This window comes from Monodelphis domestica, chromosome 1, assembly GCF_027887165.1.
Source record: "Monodelphis domestica isolate mMonDom1 chromosome 1, mMonDom1.pri, whole genome shotgun sequence".
Lineage (NCBI taxonomy): Eukaryota > Metazoa > Chordata > Mammalia > Didelphimorphia > Didelphidae > Monodelphis > Monodelphis domestica.
In genome coordinates this window covers 748,760,774-748,772,643 of record NC_077227.1, presented here as the reverse complement: position 1 = coordinate 748,772,643, position 11,870 = coordinate 748,760,774, and the positions used below count along the sequence as shown (strand labels likewise).

At 38.7% G+C, this 11,870-nt stretch overlaps 1 non-coding gene across 1 annotated transcript; it reads right to left on the bottom strand.

The window, feature by feature from the left end:
* Window positions 1-3,448: 3,448 nt before the first annotated feature.
* On the bottom strand, window positions 3,449-3,641 carry LOC130456743 (U2 spliceosomal RNA). The gene has a single exon (XR_008915787.1). It is a non-coding gene; the product is annotated as a U2 spliceosomal RNA (small nuclear RNA).
* Window positions 3,642-11,870: the final 8,229 nt, after the last annotated feature.

Below are 11,870 nucleotides of genomic sequence, written 5' to 3'. Positions count from 1 at the left end.
AGGAATAGGATGGTATGCCTAGTAGGGAAAACTTCAAGTATTCCTCTGTAGCAGTAAAGTTGAGTTTAAAGGAAAATAATGTGACATCATTTAAAATGAATTGACTTTCTTAATTTTAGGCAGATGAGTAACTAGATGGTGCAGTGGATAGAGTGCTACATCTAGAGTCAGGATGATTCATCTTCATGAGTTCAAATCTGGCCTCAGACACTTACTAGCTCTGTGACATGGTAAATCACTTGAGACCTTTTTACCTCAGTTTGCTCATCTGTAAAATGAACTGGGAAAGGAAATGGTAAATGATTCTAAAGTCCTTGTCAAGAAAATCCCAAATGGGGTCATGAAGAACAAGACTTAACTTTAAAAAACCTGAGCAAATATCTGAAAATAAAAGACAATGACTTTCTTGTCTTTGACGTATTTGGCACACATCCTGGGCTTATTTTGCATATATCCTATGCTTATTTACCTGTGAATGCTCTCTCTCCTAGCAGTACCTAAGACAGTTGAGGGCAGGAAATCCCTTTTGGCTTTGTATCCAAAACATGGCTGGCACAGGTTCTGTCACTGCTGATGCTTAACAAATGTTCCTTAGCTGAATGATTGCCTGACTACCATGCCCTCAGAGGGGTTCTGTGGTGAAGTGGTCAGTGTAATTCAGGAAACAAAGGCTTAATAAGTACCTTCTCTGTGCAAAGCACTGTCCAGAGATATAAAGACAGAAGAGTACAAAGCAATGTGCTCTCTAAATTTTGCTATCCAGAACAGCACACACTACTTCAGATGGTCCCTGACCAAGGCAGAGGAGAAGAAGATCATCACCTCCCTTATTCTAGATATACTGTTCTTGGTTTGATCACACACTACTGTCACCCTCATTTTACAATGGACCAGTTCGGAAATTTTGTCATTGCTGTCATTCACTACTACCATTGGGCAACTGGGTGGCGTAGTGGATTTAGGGCTGGGCTTCGAGTCTGGAAGACCCAAGTTACTAATTTGTAACCCTGAGTAAATGACTTAAAGTTTATTTTCCTCAGTTTCATCATGTAGGAAATGGGTCTAATAATAGTATCTATCTCTCAGGGTTTTTGTGTGTGTCAAAGGAAATATTAACTATAAAGAACTTGTGACATACTATAAAGAACATAACTATAAAGAACTTGTGACATACTATAAAGAACATAACTATAAAGAACTAGTGACATACTAAGTACTATACAAATGTTAGCCATTATTATTCGGTATTATCTCTGTATTCCACACCTTCTACCATCTATTGATCTAACCTAGGAAATTCATTGTCCTCTTGTTATGTCCTCTGCTCAGACTACACTTAGAATTCTGTGTTCAGTACTAGAAATCAAGGTTTAAGGACATTGATACCCTGGAGAAGGAGGAAATGTGGATGGTGAAGGGCCTCGAGATCATATCATATAAGAATCTATTGAAGGAAATGGAAAAATTTAGCTTGCAGAATAGCAAACTGGTGGGCCTAGGGTGGAGGAGGCATGGGAATGAAAGTTTTGAAGGACTGCCATTGGAAAAAAGTACATTTTAAAATACCTGGTCCCAGAGGGAAGACACAGTGACAATGCGTAGGAGGTGCAAAGAAGCTTGGAGTTAGGAATAATTTCCTAACCATTATCCAAAAATAAAATGGATTCTTTGGGAAATAGTGTCTTTCCCATGGCTGAAGGTCTTTGTGCCGAGGATGAATGGCCACTTTAAGAAGAGTTTGTTGTAGAAGAAATTGTTAGGAGGTGGAGCAAGATGCTGTTTTTGATGTATCAATGAATTCGGATTTAGGGAAGCCTGAGTCTGAAAGCTACCCTGGACAAGTCACTCTCTTTTTTAGTTTCCTCATCTGAAAATTTGGAGCAATAATAGTACCTGTCTCCAATAGTTATCATGAAGATATGTAAAGTCCTTTGCAAACCTTGAAATGCTCTGCCAGTATCATTTGTTATTTTTTCACTATGGGTTGGACTAGATAGAGATGAAGGTCCCTTCTCACTTTCAAATTGCAGAATCCAATGGCTTATACTCTGGGTCTTGGCTTTGACTATAGACAATACCAATCAGTTTAGATCTTTCCCTTGGTGCAAAGGGAAAGTTTTGAGAGTTGTCATTGATTATTTCTTTCCTCCTTTATTCAAGAAATAAAATTTTCTACTGTTAAATAATTCTAATAATATTGGGGGAGACCAGCACCTCCCAACATGAATCCATCAAGAATTTTGATGTACTTACCTAGAAAGTTTCACAAAGCAAGTACTCTAAAGTTGGTGGGAGAACTATTTTTTTTCAGTGTACACCTGCATTTCAGAAAGATGTGAGCTTTCCAGGCTGGCTGGCTGTCCCCTGAGTCATGTCAGAGCACAGTGTTCTCCTGCCTTTTTTATCCTTTTTTTCCCACCCTTTCTCTTTCTCTGCATCAGCCCTCTGGGGCCAGATCTCCAGATGGGGATTGTCAACTGGAGCTGTCAGTACTATGAATGGAGTAGTTTAAGCCATAATTATGACAGAGTAATTTATTTTTCTTTTCTATTGAGTTTCTGAGCCAAGAGTGATTTTTTTCTAAGGGAAACATGGCTTAAGCAAATGAGAGTTTTATGAGACTGTCCTATTCATTGCAAGTGTGTTGAGAAAGCACTGTAGGAGATTGAGGCATGAGTACAGGGTCTGACAACTCCCTCAGCTTGTCCTTTCTCTTTAAAATATTAAGAAAATACTCAGTGGACTGAGAGTCTAGAGATGGGGGTCCTGGGTTCAAATATAAACTCAGATACTTCCTTGCTGTGTGATCTGGGAAAGGCACTTAACCCCCATTATCTAGCCCTTACTGCTCTTCTGCCTTGGATCCAATACACAATATTGATTCCAAGTTGGAAGGTAAGGGATTATATATATATATATATATATACATATATATATATATATAATATGTATATATTACATATATATTAAGAAAAAATGTTAACATCTCAAATCAGAAACATTGATTTGTGACTCTAGCTATGTTTGTAATGATTCATCTGGCTGTATACCTTGTTAGAGTTCCTCTACTCATTTGGTCTAGACTTACAACTTTATTAAAGAAATGGAAAGTTCTAGGTTTGGAATTCTAGGTCATGAGGTCAAATCTGGATTCTACAAGTCAATTGCTACTCTCTTGTCTTGGACCAATGGAAAAATGACTTTACCTCCTTGGGTCTTGGGTTCCTCAACTTTAAAATTAGACAATTGTACTCATGAGTTCCAATATTCCTCCTGACTCTAAATTTCAAATCCTATAATTGCTTGAACTGCTATTTCAATTAATGGGTATGTGAGGAAAACTTGGGTGTGGTACACCCTTCACTGATACATATCAGTGAAGGGTGTACCACACCCAATTGACTGGTACAATCCAGATTTGACCTCATGACCTATAATTCCAAACCTAGAACTTTTCATTTCTCTAATAAAGTTGTAAGTCTAGACCAAATGAGTAGAGGAAATCTGACAAGGTATACAGCCAGAAACATTGGATGATGACCCATCTAAAGACAATCTCTGGTTTGTACCTCTCCTGATGCTTTTCGTGTAATGACACTAAGATACTACACTTGATCTTAGCCAAAAGGCCAAGAAGCAATTGTAATGACACTAAGAAAGTATGAAGGTATGTATCCTTTTAATTACTATTAGAAAATACCATGGGGATGGTTAAGGAAGAAAAAGAATAATGACTTTATCTTGAAATGTCAACTCTATACTCCATTTAAACATATATCTTGCTACTGTTGTTGGTTTTCAGGATTACTCTAAGTTACCTCACATCTTCTTAGGGTAGAGAGTGATGTCTTAGTGTGTGAGGGAGCTTTGTCAGTTTGGGTTCTTGTTCTCCAAGCAAGAGATGTTTGCATATTAGATTAAATTTTTAAGATGTTTCTGGCAGTTTGTGCTTAAAATGCAGAATGCATATTAATAGTTTTTCTTCAATAAGCTCAACCTCCTGATTTTACACATGAGAAGACAGAGGCCAAGATGCATTGAGTGACCTTCCCAGTTGGATAGCAATGATGGAGATAAGATTTACACATTTCTTCACTACAAATCTTGCCCTCCATCTGCTACCTACCTTTTCTCACTAAGCCTTTTTTTAGAGGTCTTTATGTTCCTGAATTAGAAAAGAGGGGTAATAATATTGCTCCTGGGGTTGTTATGAAGATCAAATGAGATAATGTGCATAAAGTGTCTTGTAAACCTTAGTGACTGGAGAAATGTGAGCTGTTCTTATTAGGGAGCAAGAGTTGGTTTTAAAAATGAGCATATACCATCTGGTTGCTTAATATGTTAATTAAAAAGGGGCAACATAGGTTGGTACAATGAAGGGGACAACCTGCTTTCCTCTTTTCTTGTAAATATTTTATTAGTTCCATAACATTGTATGTTTGAAAGTTGATTTTAAAGGGAAATTTTTGTATTCTCATTTTCTCTTACTCTGGCCCTATACCTCTTTTTATTCTGTACTTTCTTTCTCCCTAACTCTTCTCTTGCTTCTATATATGTCCATCTCTCTTTTTCTGCCACTTTGTTTCTCTATGTTTGTCCCTTCCTATCCCTCAATCTTTCTTTCTCTTTCCCTCCACCTCCTCTATCTCTATCTCTCTTTTCCTCCATTTCAGTCTTTCTTCTCTTTCTTTTTCTGGATCTGTTTATTTTTTCTTTTTTATCTTCCTCTTTTTCTCTTTCAGCTTTCTCTCTTTCAGTACCACCAATAGGGTAGGCAAATATGCCTAGTCGAAGTCAAACTGCATACTGAGGTAGAGGTAGGAGGTCCTATGTCTTAGACTGTTTAAATCACCACAATAAAAATTTCATGTCAGATCTTGTTGAAGACATCCCAGGATCCTGAGCCCCAAAACCTTGATCCCTTCTGCCAGTCTAGCTCCTGAAATTATTTCCTAGGGGATCAACCTTTGGGAACAAGGATATAATCATCCCAGCTACCACTAGCATCAACTGTCAACCAACTGCCATCAGTGGATGGGCAATTTCAATAGCCCTGGAATTAGCAGGATCTCCCAGAGCACCAGCTATCCTACAGTCTTTGTCCAGGAGAACAATTTTTGTGAAGATATAACCTGGAAATCCCACCAGTTCTCCCTCTCTCCCCACCATTTTCAGGTCCCTCTTATGTACTTTCTTGCTCTATAGGAATGTGATATCCCTGAGGCCTGGGGCTATTTTTCTTTTTGAAAACTATTTATAATCCCACTGCTGAGCATAATACCTGGCATATTTCTTTCTTGTTGTTCATTTATTTTTCAGTTGGATCAAATACTTTATGACCATATTATTGGTTTCCTTGGCAAAGATACTGAAATGGTTTGCTGTTTCCTTCTCCAGCTTATTTTACAGATGAGGAAATTGAGTCAAGTAGAGTTTAGTGTCTTGCCCAGGGTCACAGAGCTAGGAAGTGTCTGAGGTCATATTTGAATTCAGATCCTCCTGACTCCAGGAGTACTGACTGACTCTACTGTATCACCTAGGTGCTCCAACTGGTACATACTAAGCATTACCTCCCTGCCTTACATCTGCTATTGCCGAATGAGAGTCCATCTCATCACCAGTCTCATCTACAGAAAACTCCTAAAAGAGAGTTATTGACCCTGGCTTTGGCACCATCAAGTGTTTCAATGCCAGAAATGAATGTGGTTTTATTGGTGGAAATAGCATTGAATAAAGTGCATTACCATCTTCTTTGTTGCTGTGTTCTAAGAATAACAGGCTTTTTCAAGTAACTCTCAATTGGTACCTTTTTCTGTTGGAATGTGAGCTCCCTGAGATGATGAACTGTCTTGGTATTTTGATCTGTATCCCCAATGTTTTGCCCATAGTAAGTGCTTAATGTCTATTTTTCATTCATTGATTCATTTTTCTTCCTCTCCTCTTCACTACTCATCACTTCCTCAACTTTTAGGTCACTGAAAATGCTGATGTCTTGATTATTGTTAACAGTCTGCTGGTGGGTCTGCCTGCTTCAAGCCCCTCTCCAGTCTAGTTGCTTCTCCCTCCAGCCATTAAAGTGATTTCCCAAAACCTTAGATCTGATCAGGTCACCCCTCTATGCAAAGGATGATTGAATCACTCCAGTGACTTTCTGTTGCCTCCAGGACCAAATACAAAATGCTCTCTTTGGTATTCCAAGTCTTTCAGAAGCCAGACCCATCCTATCTTTCTTGTATCCTTATACTATATATCCCAATTTATACTTTTGATTCAATGAGACTGGCTTCCTGGCTCTGCCATAAAGAAGACACTCCATCTCTGGGCTCAGGGTATTTTCTTTTCCTATCCCCCAGGGCTGGAATGCATTCTCTAACCCATTCCAACTGACCTCCCTGGCTTCCTTTAAATCCCACTTAAAATCTCATCTTCTGCAGGAAGCCTTCTCTATTTTATTTTCAGTCATTCAGTTTTGCTCATCTCTTTATGATCTTGTGGTCTGAAGCATGCTGGTATTGTCTATGGGGTTTTCTTGGGAAAAATACTGAAGTGATTTGCCATTTCTTTCTCCATAAGATTAAGGTAAACCGAAGTTAAGTAACTTCCTTAATGTCCCCCATCTAGTAAGTGTCTGAGGTCAGATTTTAACTGAGATCTTTCTGACTTCTGGCCTAGCATTTTATCGACAGAGTCCCCTAGATGCCTCTTTAAGCCCTCTTAATGCCATTGCTTTCCCTCTTTTCATTATCTTCTATATATCCTGAGTATGGTTTGCTTTGTATATATATATATATATATATATATATATATATATATATATATATATTTTTTTTTTTTTTTAAAACCCTTACCTTCTGTCTTGGAGTCAATACTGTGTATTGGCTCCAAGGCAGAAGAGTGGTAAGGGCTAAGCAATGGGGGTCAAGTGACTTGCCCAGAGTCACACAGCTAGGAAGTGGACTTTGTATATATTTTTATGTTGTCTCCTCTATTCTATTTTAAGTTCCTTGAGGGCAAGGACTACATTTTCCCTCTTTTTTTGTATCCTTAATGCTTATCACAGAGCTTGGCACATAGTAGGTGCTAAAGAAATATTTATTGATTGATGTGTAGAAAGTTTTATTTGGCAAGGAGGTGTTTCTCATATAATATTGGGTCAGTTCTTCCCCCAAACTGCTGATGGTTTCTCTAGATTCATTCCTAGATGCCCTTTATTCCCACAAGTCAGCACTTGGCCCTTGACCTAGTCATTCTTTTTAAAAAAAGACAAGCACTATGTTATAGGTACTTTTACCAAAGGCTGGCATAAATTACTGCATTTCCCTCAAAAAATAACTTCTAAGCCCATATTCTTACATAAGAGGGGCTCAATTAGAGACAACTTGAACTGGAAATGTGGATGCTCTATGGAGCACCAGGCTGATTTCATCCAATTGTTGAAGGTTATCAAGTATCCTGGGTCAGGGGAAGAGTGAAAGACATCTAGCCTCTTCCTTTGTGCCAACATTGGTGACCCATAGTTCTTTGTTAGCCAGTTAATGCCTCTCCACTCCGGAGATAACCATAGGATTCCAAGTTCTCTTCCTTTCTTTTATCAAGTTATTCTTATATCAAACTTCCCTCAGGGATCTCAGAATCTTCTTATTCTTGCTTGTCAATTTTTCATCCAATCTGTTCTCAGACCTTTTAGAGTGGCTGGGAAATGCCAGACCCCAGATGGTTTACCATGTAGCTGACTTCTTTCAATGAAAGCCATGAAAACCACTTGATTCCTCTGGACCTCCCACTTGAGAGCTGGGCTCATTTATTGTGCCAGGAGTATCCTTATACTTACATAGGAAGCTGCAAGCCTGGAATATATACCTTGTTAAGAAAGGAACACTGGCTTGGGAAATGGGAATCTGATTTTGCAATTCATTTACTAGTGAGGGGGGGGAGTGTCTTAGGCCAATCACTTCTGCACATTGTGACTGAGCTTCCTATTCTGCATAATAATTTAGAATTTAGGTTTATTAATAACCTTTTGAATAGATAGATGGATGGATGAATAAATGAATGAATGAAAATGCATATAAATGCTGACCATATGCAAAGTTAAGCATGAGCAATATCAATATAAAATTGAGATAGTAACTGATCTCTAAGCATTCACCTTCTAATGGGAGATGAGATGGGGAGGGAATATATAAAATATTTCAGTGAAAGTCTGATGGAGAGACCCATTGACCATTGGAATGCAGTAACAATAACATGGTAATGCATCTTATTTAAGGCCATTTCCATGAATAAACGTATATAAATATATATATATATATATATATATTTGATCCATTGTGTGGTGACAAGGACTTTGTGGTAAGAGTTTTTTTTTTAATCTTCAGTAGTTTTTGATGCTAATGAGATCAGGGATGTAGTCACTGTCCATTGGTGGCTACTTGTAGTTAGCAGTGGTGTATGAAGTTATCTCTGTGGTACTGATTTGACTTTCAAAGCATATACTGCTCTATCTCTGTCTCTGCCTCTCTGTCTCTGTCTCTGTCTGTCTGACTGTCTGTCTTTGTCTCTCTGTCTCTATCTCTGTCTCTATCTCCCTCCCTCTTTCCCTCTCTCCCCCCTTCACCCTCTCCCCTACTCTTTCAAATAGGTTTCTTTGCCTACCCTAAGGGTGATGACTGGTTGACATTTAATGAGGACTGCTGGCCCCTTATACACAAGGATTGTTCCCGTACATGATGACTTCAATCCTGGGATAGAATAAGGGATGGGGTTCTGCTGGATGTTACTTCTCTGCTAATCAGTGGCCCCTGATGATACAAATATAATGAGTAAGACAGTACCTGTTCTCAAAGATCTATGACTCCTTGAAGCTTTAGCATTCTATAATTCTCCCTTATAAGATCAGGCAGATGGTCATGATCATTAACATCCTGTAATGGCTTGTAACAATATACTACAGATCAGAAATGACCTGGTCCTTCTGTTGTCACCTTTTGTGCTTCCTTCCTATTTCCTCCTTCATATGCAACAATACCCCAAAGCAGTAACTATTTCCTATATGCTAAAACATCCAATTTCAACAGCAACACCAAACACTATAATGACTCATACTTATATAATTCTTTAAAGTTTGCAAATCCATTTTACATATTTTATCTCACTGGATTTCTGCCCATCTTCTCCTCTATCCAGCTGTATTACATCACTGAATAATCTGGGCACTTTTTCCATTTTATTTCCTTTTTTTGTCTTCTTTTTTGGCATAGCTATTTCATATGTGGGCAGATGTGTATATTTATATTGTTGCTGGTAGCTATATAGTATACTCATATCAGCTTTTTTATTTTATGGATATCATAAATCTATGCACAGTAAAGAATCAGATTAAGCACCTTTTGGGCAACAGATTAGATATGTGGGATATATGCAAGTGAGGAGCAAAGGATGACAATGAGGTGGTGAGTCTAAATGGGCCAAACGATGGTGCCTTTGCCAATAGGGCATACATAATCATCATTACTATATATGCAACTGTATTTTTGATATGTTTATATTTTCTCTAAATGTGTTTGTATGTGTATATGATATTCTCATATCTTCCCATTTGCATCCTGAAGTGTACCTCCTGTTATCAGTAGTATCATAGATTCATGGAAATAATGAAGTAAATACTTGGAAAAATAGTTGGAAGCTAGCTTAAGATTGTATTTTCATCATAATGCAATAATAACAAATATAACAAAAGTATGAGGACTGGACCTCTGATTTTATTGGTCTAAGGGCCTTCTGGACTGGATGTAGAAGCCCTCTACCAATGTGTATCAACACCTTCCTTTGTGACATCATTATGTTCTTCAAGGGTTCCCTTAGTCAATGAGAGATGAGGTGACACCCTGGGACACACGGGCAGAAACAGAAAATAAGTTTGCTTTTTAGTCTGGAAGAGACAAAGAAATACATGGAAAAAATGCTCAGGGAGGGTCCTGGTACTCTTCTCATTCAAACTGATCATCTGATATCTGTACAGGGGTGAAAATATGATCGAGTCACCTACTAGTGCTGGCTCTGTTTCCTTCTCACAGCTGTTGCTAGCTCTATTGGTTAAGCCTTGGGGGGATTCTCTGGTATCCTGTGTGAAGGAATGATCCCTTGCCCTCCTCTGGCATATGGTTTTATCTGATTGAGCTAATGATTAAGAGATGTGGACCTGTGACAATCAAACAAGGAGGAAGTGGTGGAAGAGTCCTGGTCCAAAAAGTAAATGCAGTAGGACTCTCCAGGTCCAGGTTTCAATTCACAATGTCTCGGTGAGCCTGCATTTGAGCATGTGTAATGGGAGAAACCAACCCCACTTCAGAGAACACATGTTTTATTCCTGATACTCTTCCTAATAGGCTTACTACTTCGTGAGGGAAAGCCTTGTAATTGGCGACTAAGCTAGGAAGTAGATGGACATGGAAAATATGAAAGCCAACAATCTCTTTCTCTGGTGATTCCAAGTGAAGATCTTTGCACATGTGTGTATGTGTGTGTGTGTGTGTGTGTGTGTGTGTGTGTGTGTGTGTTTGAAGAGGGGAACAGCTCCCCATCTCTTCTCCCCACCCATCTGCTATGTGTCTATGAACACATGGCAACACTTTTCCTGATACATTTTTTCTTTTCTGATCCTAGATGAATGAGTTTCCATGTAAGGGAGCACTCAGATGATTATAGAGACTGGGAAATCCATCATAACCCTTTGTACTCTCCTTGACAATGAGGTACTTGGAACTGGTGCAAGGAATAGCTGGATTTTGAGCAATCTGTGTAGTAGATTTCAGAAGCACTAGATTTGACCCAGTCCATCAAGTGGACAGTTCAGAGGAGCAAATGAGAGACTCATCCATGGATTATATTACATTAAGAAAGTAACTTGATGGGGACTCAGAGAAGGGAAAAACAACCGTCCCATGGTCAAGGAGTAGCCCTCACTGCTGCCCTCAAGAATAGTTTGGAGCAATCATTTTCCATTGATGCCTACTCTACCCAGGGACTGAACAGAATTATAAAGGGGGGGGTAGAACTCTAAAATGAGTAAGTTCTTACTCTTTGTTCCTTTCTATGTCTTAGTAAATATTCCTATGAAAAAACTAATTCAAGGTAATGGATTCACTAAAATTGGAACACGGTTAATTGTTTAAATGATATTGTGGATGGGACACAAGGGTGAGTCTTATGAAACATTGTACTGGAAAACCTCATCAAGCACCTTAAGGTTACTTTCTAGAAGCCTGAGGAGAGAAGCAGAAGTCATCTTCTCAGAACCCAACCTTTAAGCCTGAGTAGAAATCAGAGGAGGAGCTGATATTGCATAGGGAGGGACAATATGGACTTTTATAAATACGTGCATAATTGACACAAAATAAATACAAGGTAGTCAGGGAGGAGTCATGTAGAAGGTGTCACTTAAACTAAGCCCAAATAGTTTAAAGCAGGTCCTGTGCCTAGACTAGGTGAGGTAGAGAGGTGGGGGAAAGTAGGGAAGCTGTGGAGAGATGGTAGGGTGGGGCACAAGCAGGAAGAGAGGAGAAGCACTGGGTGGACAGCTTTATCTACTGAAAGCCAAGGTGGGCCTGAGTGGAAATGTTTGAGCCTCAGAATTTGGGGGGGTTAGAATTTGAATAGGAAGAATGAGGTGATGTTTGATGAAGGAAGTCCTAGGACTGATGTCTGAAAAGAGGAGCCTTTTAAATTTCCATACAGTTTAGAATTCATATAAGTAAAAAACTGCATTTATTAATCACCCACTATGTACAAATTTCTTCATAAGTATCTCATTTATACCTTACAACAACTTTATGACATATTAGAGTTACATTTCTTATATTTTTTAATAT